General features: G+C 38.9%; 1 protein-coding gene across 2 annotated transcripts in view; it reads left to right on the forward strand.

Annotated features, from left to right (window-relative positions):
- Positions 1–6823: 6823 nt before the first annotated feature.
- The window catches only part of LOC122979857 (vasorin-like), a 38265-nt gene continuing 31557 nt past the window's right edge, over positions 6824–13531 (forward strand). The window contains exon 1 of one of the 2 annotated variants that reach the window (XM_044347632.1): positions 6824–7190. The gene's annotated coding sequence lies outside the window, so the exon portion shown is untranslated. The remainder of the gene's footprint in view (positions 7191–13531) is intronic. The other variant, XM_044347633.1, reaches the window with a different exon arrangement.

Genomic DNA, 13531 nt, shown 5'->3' on the forward strand with positions numbered 1-13531 from the left:
TGTCAGAAATGAGCAGCCAACCCGTCAGTTTGGTGTATTGATTGCTTCCCATGAGAAAATCATCCCACTGTAGCGTTTCATTGCCGAGCAGCAGATCAAACATGCCTGTGGAGGATCAGGGTCGATGTGTTTGTTTTCTCGCGCTCCTGTTAAAATCTGTTCCTCGTTTTCAACCTTGCAGGTACACTGACACAAACACACACACATGCAGACACACAAACACACATCAGCACTGCAGTGTGACTGTTCCCACAGCTGACCTTGTTCTGGGACCTGAAACCAGTGATAGTAGCACTGTATTATATCACATACAGTAGATGAAAGACGGAGTTAACAGCAGAGGTCACATAGGCAAATATTAACATACCTGATTCCCTTAAAGGTACATTCCATGATTTTGTTATAACATCTAATATGCCCTCTAATCCCCACTTTTCTTGTAACTCTGTATTTATGTTTTGGAATCAAAGTCTGTGATAAGTTTGAAAATTTAAGCAGTTTAGGATTTGGTCACACTGGTCATCTCCTCATCTGAACACGAAAGGTGAGGACATTTTTCTCTTTCTGTAAATTCCAAAATAATAATAAACAAAATAATCTCAAACTGGTTTGAGGAGCCTCTGTCTATTTATATCCTCCCAAAGTTCCTGTCAGGTCAGAGGACATGTCGACTAAATTTCACACACACACACTTCACTGTGTGTAAGCAGACAGGCTGGGTCTTAAGATTTAATGTCAACATTACAAAACACTTGTAGCTGCATTATAATATATGTAATCAGTACATCAATTTTCAAGCAATAATATCTGAATGGGTTGTTTTTTTAAATGCTTAAAATGAAAATGTTTATGTATTCCTGAAATAAGTGACCTCTTGTGTTTGTGCAAATATTAACGGTCATTTCTCAGTAGTAAAGATAGGAGTAGAGTGATGTCAGCGCTGCGGAGGATTTTAGACGAGAGGTCAGGGTGGTCATACAAAGCGTGTGATTTTGACACTGCTGGAGTCCGTGGATCATCTTACATCTCCAACAAACTGTCAACGTGGGTTTCTTTTAACCATGAAGAGACACGTTTTAGTTGCCTGAAGACCTAAACCATCAAGGTGTGAGATCAGAAAATGCTCATAGGAGATGTTTTGGGGTCTTTTGGGTTTTGGTTATTAAGGTAATTTTGTAAGGCAAATACAACCTTATTTGTCCTTTTCTGTAAAGGATATGATTGTGACGTGGCTGGGTATACGGGGACAGACAACACCAACACACCTATAACATAAAGATTACAACATTTTTTTTGCCAGTGTATATATATTTTTCTTACATACTAATGAACACACAGAAGAGTAAAAGAAGAAAACAACAAACACTAACACCACCAAGTTTCCTGCTTACCACAAGCCAGTGGTGAAAAGTAGTGTACTCAAGTATAATTTTGGGGTAAAGATGAAATCGGTGGTTTCCAATCTTTTTGGCTGTTGATGTCTTACAAAAAGCAGGGTGTAGTCAGGGTCACATTTCAGATGTCTGAGTTGTTAACAGCTCCACCAAATAGTGATTTTTCCCTCTAAACTTCTCACATGCTTTCATTTTCATAAGTGTTCAAATGATCAAATATTTTACCAAAAGTCAAAGATAAGAGAAAAAGTCCACAAACTGAAAACAGATTTTTGTATCATAACTTTGTTTTTTCTTCTTTCCTCTCCCATTAATCATCTCACGACCCCTCAGATTTATCTGGTGACCCTTTAGAGGGGCCCGACCCCTAGGCTGGGAACCACTGGACTAAACTATCTAACTGTATATAAAGTAGTTCAAACTAGCTCCACCTCCAGCAGCTACAACAGTAACAGAACTTGTACTTGTAATGAAGTGTTTTTTCATTGCTGTATTGGTATTTTTACTTAAGTAAAGGATCTGAATACTTCTTCCACCACTGCCACAAGCTAGTTTTTCCCAAACTGCGGGAAAAGCATGTGTTGCTAATATCATTATTGATTGCTGCATTGCATTTCAATTGTTATTGTTAATAGTTTTTATGTACTTTTCCTGTTAGTTTTCAAAATGAAAAAGGTGTATGAATCTGATTAATCTGAAAATGACAGAGAAGCAGCAGAGCTCTGTTACTAACAAGGCTATCATGATTCATGCTAGCAAGATTTATTGAAATTCAAAACGCCATGTGAAGTACAAGATGGACAAACTTTTGACAAGCAAGAAAATTTAAACCCTTAAAGAGATTTTTTTTGGCTCCTAAAGGGGAAAAATTTGGGAACTTGTCCCAGAAGTAATCATTAAAGGTCAACTTTAATGGAAATTATTAATGGGTTTGGAATGCATGTTGGACCAATCAAATTGCCACTTACACCTATAACACACCTATAACATAAAGATTACAACATTTTTTTTGCCAGTGTATATATATTTTTCTTACATACTAATGAACACACAGAAGAGTAAAAGAAGAAAACAACAAACACTAACACCACCAAGTTTCCTGCTTACCACAAGCCAGTGGTGAAAAGTAGTGTACTCAAGTATAATTTTGGGGTAAAGATGAAATCGGTGGTTTCCAATCTTTTTGGCTGTTGATGTCTTACAAAAAGCAGGGTGTAGTCAGGGTCACATTTCAGATGTCTGAGTTGTTAACAGCTCCACCAAATAGTGATTTTTCCCTCTAAACTTCTCACATGCTTTCATTTTCATAAGTGTTCAAATGATCAAATATTTTACCAAAAGTCAAAGATAAGAGAAAAAGTCCACAAACTGAAAACAGATTTTTGTATCATAACTTTGTTTTTTCTTCTTTCCTCTCCCATTAATCATCTCACGACCCCTCAGATTTATCTGGTGACCCTTTGGAGGGGCCCGACCCCTAGGCTGGGAACCACTGGACTAAACTATCTAACTGTATATAAAGTAGTTCAAACTAGCTCCACCTCCAGCAGCTACAACAGTAACAGAACTTGTACTTGTAATGAAGTGTTTTTTCATTGCTGTATTGGTATTTTTACTTAAGTAAAGGATCTGAATACTTCTTCCACCACTGCCACAAGCTAGTTTTTCCCAAACTGTGGGAAAAGCATGTGTTGCTAATATCATTATTGATTGCTGCATTGCATTTCAATTGTTATTGTTAATAGTTTTTATGTACTTTTCCTGTTAGTTTTCAAAATGAAAAAGATGTATGAATCTGATTAATCTGAAAATGACAGAGAAGCAGCAGAGCTCTGTTACTAACAAGGCTATCATGATTCATGCTAGCAAGATTTATTGAGAAAGCAAAACGCCATGTGAAGTACAAGATGGACAAACTTTTGACAAGCAAGAAAATTTAAACCCTTGAAAGGATTTTTTTTGGCTCCTAAAGGGGAAAAATTTGGGAACTTGTCCCAGAAGTAATCATTAAAGGTCAACTTTAATGGAAATTATTAATGGGTTTGGAATGCATGTTGGACCAATCAAATTGCCACTTACATCTTTTATTATTTTTAAAAAAAATAATGTGATTGTGCAACAACTCTGATCATGAAACACTTAAAAACACACAGTAAATCAAACTCTCACACTGCAAGGCAAACCAGGCTTAAACTGTAAATGTACCAAATAATGTGATAATATGGTTATAACTGACTTTATTTGCTGATTTGATTCCTCATGCTTCAATACAGACAACATGTAGAAAAAAAGGAAATTGGCTTCGCTCTTGATACTTCTGGCTTCATGTTTTGTCAAAATAGTTCTGGTAGACAAAGTAATAAAAACCTTTTTTTGTACTAAATCAGACACATCACCTTTGGCTAACTGTGAACACATGCCTTTGTGTTTTCATTGTGTGTGAGTCATGTAGATGGAAGCAGGATTTCATCTGGACAGCGCTCATGCATGTCCTGGCTTGTCTGACTGACCGTCTCACTTTAGACTCTCAGATGTCTCACGGCGTGTGTTTATACAAGTGTATGTGGGCGATGGTGTATTGGGTGATGTAGCAGCATGTACTTAAATACTGTATATTTGCATGTTTCATTAACATTTGTACAATATGTTTGTGTGCCATGTTTTTTTCTGTATGTATGGATTACGAATGTGTGCAGTATGTGTGTGCGTGACACCAGTTTATAAGCCTTCGCTGTCAGTGATGCTGTTAAACCCATTTTGCAGGCTGAGGGTTAGTGAGCCCTGAACGATGACAGTTTCAGGTTTCAGTGTGTTCCTGAACACGCAGCGCAGCCATGCAGTTGAATTTAGTGTCTCCGTCCACAGCTCATTTACAGCTTAGGTGTCGGGCGGAAGTATTTGGTTAGTGGTCCACCTACGGTCACTTTCCCAAGACTGTATAAATACACAGGCTTAAAATGGAAATGCAACTGAATTGTAAATAAAAAGAAATGCGGGTGAGTATAGACGTTTTCATAAAGGCAAAGCATGTGAAAAGCAAAAAGGATTCGGATGGCATGTTGCTCTTCAAGCCTCATCATAAATAAATTTCATTTTGCACGGATAGTCAGTTAAAATTGTAAAACAGAAACACAAATTTGAGTAATTTTATGGCCACTAACACAGAGTGATCAGGTTCAATGTCACTTCAACAGGAAACACTCGTTATGGGGATTGAACTTGTGGCTTTTTTAAAGTAATAACTATAATTCTAAAATAATGAGAAATAAAAAAGAGATTGTTATTACAGGCCTGATTGTTGTCTTGCCAACTGTTTCATTTCTATGTTGCTACAGTAAGAGCAGAGTTGGATTAATCCCAAAAATGTTTGGTTAGGATCTCATCTACACCACAATTCCTTCTCCTTAGTTTGAACTATTGCAAAAAGTTTGTTTCATTGCATTTTGTAACAAAATCCACTTGCTTTGTGTTTCCGAAGCTTTAAACCACATCTCATGGCTTTCCTCGGTGGATGAAGTTGCTCACTTGTCACAGAGAAGGTGTAGTTGTTATAATGTGACCTAAGTAAGTAATTTTGAAAACAGGAGGTCATAACCCCTGTCTCTGTTAAAGGATGGTCCTGCTCCAGCCATGCACCTACATTTTAGGTCATGTGATAATAACTAAACTATCTCCATTACAACTAAGTAGCTTCATCTGCTGAGGAAGGCCACACGATGTGGTTGAAAGCTTTGGAAACACCAAGTAACTGGATCATTACCTTTTTTGTCAAGCTTCTGTTTCCAAAGTCATGAATAAACCTTCAAGCTCAACACCTTCTAATTGGTTCATTTAGGTTCAATCTACCAAATTGCTATGAAAAAACGTGTAAATAAATCTCGAGTATTGAGAAGTAGTTTATTTTGTCTGTTTGGAAGTTCTGGCCATGGCAGCAGTGGAAAGAGCACAAAGCATATTCGTGCTATTTGTTGTAATTGGCCCTCTTTGCAGTTATGCTGGTTAAGAAGGAAGAAAAATGAAGCTTAATTTTTTGCTCTGCTCAGGTTTCCAAGTGTAATGGAACTGCTGGCTTCCAGACGTCAACATCCATCTACTTATAAACCCTTATGTTATAAGGTCATTTCCTGTAGTTTATTAGGGATTTAATTCTCACTCACAAACAGTCACTAATGCATCTCTCCACAGTAAGCTTGTAGGGAAACAGAAAATTGCATTTTCAAGTATAATTTATCCGGCACCACTTGAGTTTGAATGGCAGGGTTATAAACCAATTTAACAAACATAAGGACCAGTGTGTAAGATTTAGTGACATCTAGTGGTGAGGTTGCAGATTGCATTTAGGTCCTCTCTAGAGCCAGTGTTTGGTTTGTCTGTTCTGGGCTACTGTAGAAACATGACGGTGCAACATGGCGGGCCCCCTTGAAGAGGACCCGCTCCCTCTATAGATATAAAGGGCTCATTCTAACGTAACAAAAATGTAATGATTCTTATTTTCAAGGAATTATACACTAATTAAAACATACTTATGAATATTATATCCATTTCTGCCAATAGATCCTCCTAAATCTTCCACACTGGTCCTTTAAAGCTGCTCTAATCAATATTTTAATATTAACAATGGATCAAAAGACTATGTGAAAAGTGTCACTTTTCACCTGACTGCAGTTCCCCTCAGCTCTATGGAGCATTTTGGTATCTTTCAGCTCATTGTTTTGGTTTTACAGCCCACCGCTGTACTGTTTTGGTTCACTCTCACCGCTCTCATGAGCATCGTTTTCAGCAATTTTCAACAAAATCACACTGATAAACCCACTTTACACTACCTGACTAAACACCAAACAGCAGACACACAAAGTTATCATGAACATAAACTAAACAACTAAAGGGCTGAATATTTCCCTCAGAGTTTGGTGGAGACCTGGCCAGATCTAGAAAGATTAATATTACTGTCTTATATTCATCAGGTGGTCTGAGACACATCTCAAAATAAATACTCTCTGTCTGTTCAATGTGTAAATAGCTGTTTGCATATTAAGTTTCTCAGGTGATAATATACCTCTGAGTGGTCAGAAAAGAAAAGATTAGCTTTATTAAACTGCTCCAAACATGCAGGTGTGAAAACTTCTTAAGTGTCCTTAACAATTCCAATCAAATCCGTCTCAGCAATACAGACTGCCACACAATTTGTAATAAGACAAATAAATTATCCAACCCATTTAGAATGATAGAAATATTTCAAAACTGATAGATACTCTCATTTAAATTAATAAAAATAGGATGGTAAATTGCATTTATCCAAAAATGTGTTTAATCTGCAGACATTTATCTTTCACATATCTGAGGTGATGTGATGAAGTGAAGATCTATATAAATCATATACTCACATCACTGAAGTGTAGGATAAACCGTCCCTGCTGCCGAGGATATAGTTTGCAGGTGCAGTCAGCCTCGGGGACGCGCACGGCTGCGCGTTCAGGCTTTGCACGGTACCTCCCACTTCTCCAGCTTGTTTAAGTGCTGGCCTCCTCCGCTTCAATGAGCGCTATTGTTGAACAGACTGTGCGCCCCTGAACGTTGCCGGAGCCGGGTCTCCAATTCTGACAGACGGAGCGGAGCCAGTGCGCTGCGGCGATACACCTTTTGGTTTAAACTCCTTGTGGACGCTAACTCTGCTGCAAACTTTTAGAACAGTTTTTGAGTGGAGTTTGCATTGAGACACGCCGACAAAAGTGGATAAAACATTTGAGCAAAAGCTGCTCGAGCGCATTCCCGCGGACTTTGGATTACTTTACCAAGGTAAGCTTCTCCTGCGCTTCTTTCCTACTGACTTTAACTGTGAGAAGGTGCATTTTCTGCACAATGGGGATGATTTAATAGATGAAATCTCTTTCGACTCCCAAATTGAGACTAATGCGATTTTATTGCTTCTTATATTACAGAAACCATAAGATGCTGTGTGATATCGATTAGAAGCACGAAGTTAATCAGTTATCCTGTAAACTTTGACGCTCTAAGAGGCTCCGATAATTGATCCAGCCTCTCACTGCTTTACTGCTTTTACTCTGCCGGCTTCACACGTTAAAGATTCCCTCGCGGTCGGTGACTTTGTCAGTGTATCCTTGCATTCCTCTCCCGGCGCAAGGGTCACTATCTCGGGTCAGGATCTGCCGGCCAGACGCGCTCAGAGGGACGCACGGAGAGGAGAGACACAGAGAGGAGTGTTTTCCAGCAGAGATATGTGGAAACAGGATTAGCGCCTTATCGTTGTAGCTGCTTCAGACCGTGTTTGTGTCGAATGTATCAGATTAGAGGTCGTTATCTGCGCCTCCATGGTTTATCTCACTTTTTGCTGTTTGTTTTCACTTCAGAGAGGATACTCTAATCTTTATGATTGGCTGCTGATCCTCAGTGACAAATCAAGATATTCCCACTGGGACAAACAGGCTTGTAGTGGTTAAATTATTGTATATGCATATAGTGTTACCTGCCCAAGTGCGCTTATATAGGCAGCATTTACGTGTGCATACAGGTGTTATTTATGGAATAGATTGTATATATTGTGTATTATGTTCTATTCTTGCTATATTTGAACCCAAATAGTCTATAATATTGCAAGAGTTGCCTGCTGTTAATCTGCTTGTGATTGATGCTGAAAGGATTAGTCAATTAATCGGTTAGTCTATCAGAAGATTAATTGACAACTACTTTTATCATCGATTCAGTCATTTGTCAAAGAAAAATGCCAACATTCATCTTTTAAAATGTAAGAAATTGTTGCTTTCCTTTGTTTTGTATCATTGTAAATGAAATACTCTTGGGTTTTGGACTGATAGTCTGACAAAATAGGCAATGTGGGGGTGTTGCTTTGGCATTTTTCACTATTTTTTGGTATTTTAAAGTATAAATCTGAACAATAATGGAGAGATTAATGAAGAGATACAGTAGATTCTTTTTTTTCCAATTATGGATATAAAGAGAAAATAAAATCGTCTTTAAGATCACATCACATTTTTAAACACACATTTGATCAGTATCCATGTCCAGACTTTAAATAGACCTGCACGTCATGGTGATTCATTGGAAATGCATGAGCAACATGTTAGGCAAAGTGTTTTGCTCATGCTTCTCGAGTTGTTCAGAGTGGAACTGCAACAGTAAGCCGATTGTACAACGTCGGTACACAGAAAATTATAGTTGACACCAAATTTGATAACCACTCGACAATTTAACGAGAATGAATGCCAAACATTTACTGCTTCCAGCTTCTCAAATATGAGGAGTTCTTGCTTTTATGTGTTTTATATCATTGTAAATTAAAGAATTTAGAGTTTTCGAGAGCTGGTTGGACAAAACGAGGAATTTGAAGATGTCACTTTGAGCTCTGAGAAACTGTGATGGGCATTTCCAGAATAATAATCAAGAGATCGTTAATTAAAACAATCATAGTTGCAGCTCTATGTGATCTTTGCATGCTCATGCGCAATCCTTGCTCATCCTTGTTTTCACATCATAAAACATGTAAAAAAAAATAAGAAGATCTTTATAATCTTAATCCATGTCTAAACTTCATATAAACCTGCACGTCACGGTCATACACGGGTAATGCATGAGCAACATGTTAGGGAGAGTTTGTAATGCATGGATGTTCAAAGAAATCATGAAATAAATCTAGACAGCGATATGCTGACCGTGACCTGCTGTCTTTACCTTACATAGCAACTTGCTGACTTCACTGTCTGTGGGCTCTACGAGGAGTCGGAGCACAATACAGGCTTTCCACATCAATATAGGTTGGCTAGCTGGAAGGAACACAGTGTGGAGTATGGGTATGGGAAAAGCAAAGAAAGGTGGAGACAGAGGGATGGACGGAGGTACGTACAGGAGAGAGGGAGAGCAAAGCAAACATTCCTGACTCGGTGTCTCAGCAATTTAATTAAGGTTTTTGTGAGATGCTGCAGCAAGCACCTCGAGGTGAAGGCTTAACCCCTTAACTCCGACCTCCCCCCCAGTTTCCAGCTTGGACTAATCCCAAGGGTCAGCTAATAAGTGTTCGGGTCATGCCACCATGACAACTAAATAGAGGGGAACCCGGAGGAAAGCTCCCCAATCAGGGAGTTAATAACCCCATGAAGGAAGTTAAGAGGTACAAGGTGAAGGGGATTGAGTCGTGGATTGGGTAGTGTGTGTGTATGTGTGTGTGTGTGTGTGTGTAGATGAGATTTCGGTTGTTATCAGCCACACTAACTAAAAGCCCCTCCTCTTAGTGGGATTTAAGTGTGCCCTGTGGTGCTCTGATGTTAACACACACACACACACACACACCCTCCCTTCAGGTCAGATGTCGGTCACTGTACCACTGGCTGCGTCGATTTTTATAGGCAAATAAAATAAATGACACAACTGGCTGTTATGAAGTCCCACCTCCTGAAACACGTTGCTATTTTTAAACTTTAATTACATTTAAAGCACCGATGCATTGCCTGCAAAGTTTTTTCTTAGCTTGTCGGGGACATAAACAGTCTTCCTGCTGTTGCTGTCTTGGCCGTTTTTGCCATTCTGTTCCTGTTCTCCGCATCCACTGTGTTTGACATGTGCAGATGTGACATTTTTACCACAGCGGAGAGGCTTGTTTCTAAGCCTCACCCTTCTGCTCTCTTGTTCTGGTGTGTGTTCGATCTGTTTTCCATCTTGGGTTTCTGCTCTTGGTCTAATATTTTTTCTGGATTTCTCTTTTATGTGGAACAGAGTGTCACACTGACTTTAGCTCAGTTTTTTTCAATACCCGACCCTAACGCTATAGACAGATCGTTGATATCAGACAATCCTGCAAAACCCCTCATTACATACTTACGTTTTTCAATGTCCAATGCCAAAGTTTTAACATATTTAACATAACAGCTGCAGTAAAGGTAATGTTAGGCAATTAAAATGCTTTAGGTTAAGGTTAGGGAAAGGTTGTGCTTCTTCTTAAAGGGTCTGATGTCTTTGTCTCTGCTGCATGAAAGTTAGACATGCTATACACCCATCAACCACGTCGAACTCCACTCCCTTACTTTCTGCTTCAATAGAGGGCACACTACTTCCTGCATTGACGCTAAATGTTAGCACTGGATGTAAATCGCGTGTTGCAGTGTCATCTAATATGAGCTTAATTCTTAGGAATACTGGGCTGTGGGTTTTCTCATTGAGCTGTTTTTTTTCTCCCTGTATTTCTAGATGTGTTTCCTTCCAAATGTCGCACAAATTTTTAGCGAGTTGTGAAAATTTAGGCTAAAGAAAAAGCAAATCTCAATGTTTCCATTAACTGGTTAAGTAAATATTTTAAAGAGCGTGCAATAATAAAAGAACAACATGCAGAAGCAGATTTATTGGCAACATTATTTAAAGCCACTGTGTGCAAGATTACAAAGTTTCGTACTTTGATGATATCTAGTGGTAGTAACACGAATGACACCGTTGAAGACAGAAATGCACTAATCGGTAATTTGAATGATGTTATGATCACGTAGAACACAGTAAGTTTCTATCACTGCTCCGTGTTTCTTGTCTCTCATCAATATACCAACTTTTCAACCTTATCTTTTCAGAATCGTGATCAGTTTTTCAAGCACAAAATCAAAATGCACATACAGTTAAAAAAGAAAATCTTGAATCTCCCTCCTCTTGCCGTTCTGCAGATGTATAGGTGGGGTGGGCCGAGCAGCTTGTCTGCTCATTTTGAAACGTTTAAGGGAGCAGGGGCCATGCAGATGGAGCGGACGTCCAGCATCAAGCCTGTGATTGCTGATAAATGATTCTGCTCAGTACAGTAATTACACTGCTCAGGGCTAATTTCCCTCTCATGAACAACCCGACCTGGAGCTTGGCAGCCATACTGAAACCATTCACAGTAACAAGCTATCTTGATGATGTATGTTGATGTTGTTTCAACTGGTTTGCTCCACTTTTGTGTAACTATTTGGCAGATGCATTTCGCCAAATTATCCAGTACTATAAATATAAAACAACTAACCCTGTAGGTGTGTAATTAATTATTGATTTATCATTGCTTAGTCTCTTGATGAGCGAAAAATTGACAGTTAACCGGAGACATCGTTGATTTGCTTGTTTTGTCCGTCCAACAGTCAAAAACCCACAGACATACAATTAACAATAATATAAAATTGAGAAAAGCAGTAAATGCTAACCCTAACCCTTATGCTAGAGAAGCTGTCACCAGAGGATGCATTTTTGCTTGATAAATAACATAAATGACTAATTTATTGATTATCAAAATTCAGGAAATAGTCCTTTTAACACAACAAGTGTCACTTATGCTCAATTGATTATCTTTAAATTGTTGAAATTAAAGATATTGCATATCTGTACAAAATATTGCCAGTTGGCAACTTACTGTAGGCCTACATTGCCTTTAAATTTTAGTCCAACCCAAAACAGTTTGAGTTATTGGTCTTGGACGCTCTTTTCTACTGTGGCCCCGCTTTCTGATAAGCTTCTGTGCTCATACATTAAAATCTTGCCAAATGCAACTTTAAGATTTCTGAATGTACTATTATTTAAATGATGGCAGTTTGCTAAATTTGGTTTCTGTTTTCAGTGACATAAAAAGGCTCACATTACGTCTTTACAAGCTTTCTGACACCAGAGGAATTCTTGACTCAAACCTACAACAGGCTGAGACTTAACATGCTCACCAGAGGGGAACCTCTACTTTCCTAGAACTCGACCCTCCACCCCCTGGAGGGTTTAGGGGTTGCTACTCCTTTACTAACCTGTGAAGCGTGTCCCTAAGTACCTTCCCCCCTCATCCTCACACTGTGTTGTATAAACACAGTGGTTCAGTAAGAAGGTAAAGAGCGTGACACATATAGACTCCTTGTAACATTCCTCTGTTGGTACCAGGAGGCACCAGGAGAGAAGGATGCCCCTAACAGCAGATCTGTGGTCAGATTATTTAAAGGGGACATACCATGCACATTTACAGGTCTATATTTTTTTTATCTGGGGCTCTACTAGAATATCTTTGCATGATTTTCAGTTTAAAAAACTCCTTATTTATCTTATACTGGCCCTTTATGCAGCCCCTCAGTTCAACCTCTGTCTGAAACAGGCTGTTTTAGCTCATGTCTCTGTAAGGCCCTCCTCCTGAGGAGCCCACTCTGCTCTGATTGGCCAGCTCTTGGAAGCGGCCCCTTCAACAGACTTCCGCCAGATGCAGAGGCTACATCAACAAAACAATGAAACAAACTATAGTAGTAGGATTGCACAACTTTTTCTCATTCTTTACCCGGAATGTCAACCTCTCAAATACATCCATACATGTTCGAGCCAAAATCTGATCCGAAATATGAGAGTAGACAATGCAAACAGCACATGGATAAACCTTAGCAATAACCTTGCAAACAAAGCATTGAGAGCAGGCTGAAGCCATGGCTTTTTTGGATTCATCGTAAAACATGTGATATGGAGTGAGCATCGGTTTTGAGGAGATACTGACCGCAGGGCAGGCAGTATGTATAAAGAAAAGTGGTTGCATGCTTGTAGTCTTGATGCAAAATGCACTTTAAATGCAGAGTAAGAGCCCATGTTTCAACAAAGTTTCTTTAAAGAAGACAGAAGAAGACTTAGTTTGCATTGAGAATACTGTCTTAGCCTTGCTAGCTGCATTGTTCCAGGGACGGCAATGTCGGGTGATCGCTTTGGTCCAGACTGAAATATCTCGACAACTACCCAGTGGATTGCCATTAAATTTTGTACAGACATTCATGGTCCCCAGAGGATGAAACCAAATGACTTTGGTGATCTGACTTTTCCTGTAGCGCCACCATGAGGTGGTTTTGAGTGAAACAGCTATTGTAGAGATTGCCATGAAATACACACTTTCATGTAAATCTCAGGATGAATTGTAATAACTTTGGTGTAGAGCTACAATGAAAAAAAGGCCAAGCTTCGTAAATGTGAATATTTGTTTAGTCTTGTATGATAGTTAACTAAATATGTTTGGGTTGGCCCCGATAAAAGACATTTTAGGACATCATCTCAGGCTTTGAGAAACAGTGACCAACATTTTTCACAATTTTCTGACATTTTATAGACCAAACAACTAATCAAAAAAATGATTGACAGAGTAATTGGTA

Source organism: Thunnus albacares, chromosome 3, assembly GCF_914725855.1.
Source record: "Thunnus albacares chromosome 3, fThuAlb1.1, whole genome shotgun sequence".
Taxonomy (NCBI): Eukaryota; Metazoa; Chordata; class Actinopteri; order Scombriformes; family Scombridae; genus Thunnus; species Thunnus albacares.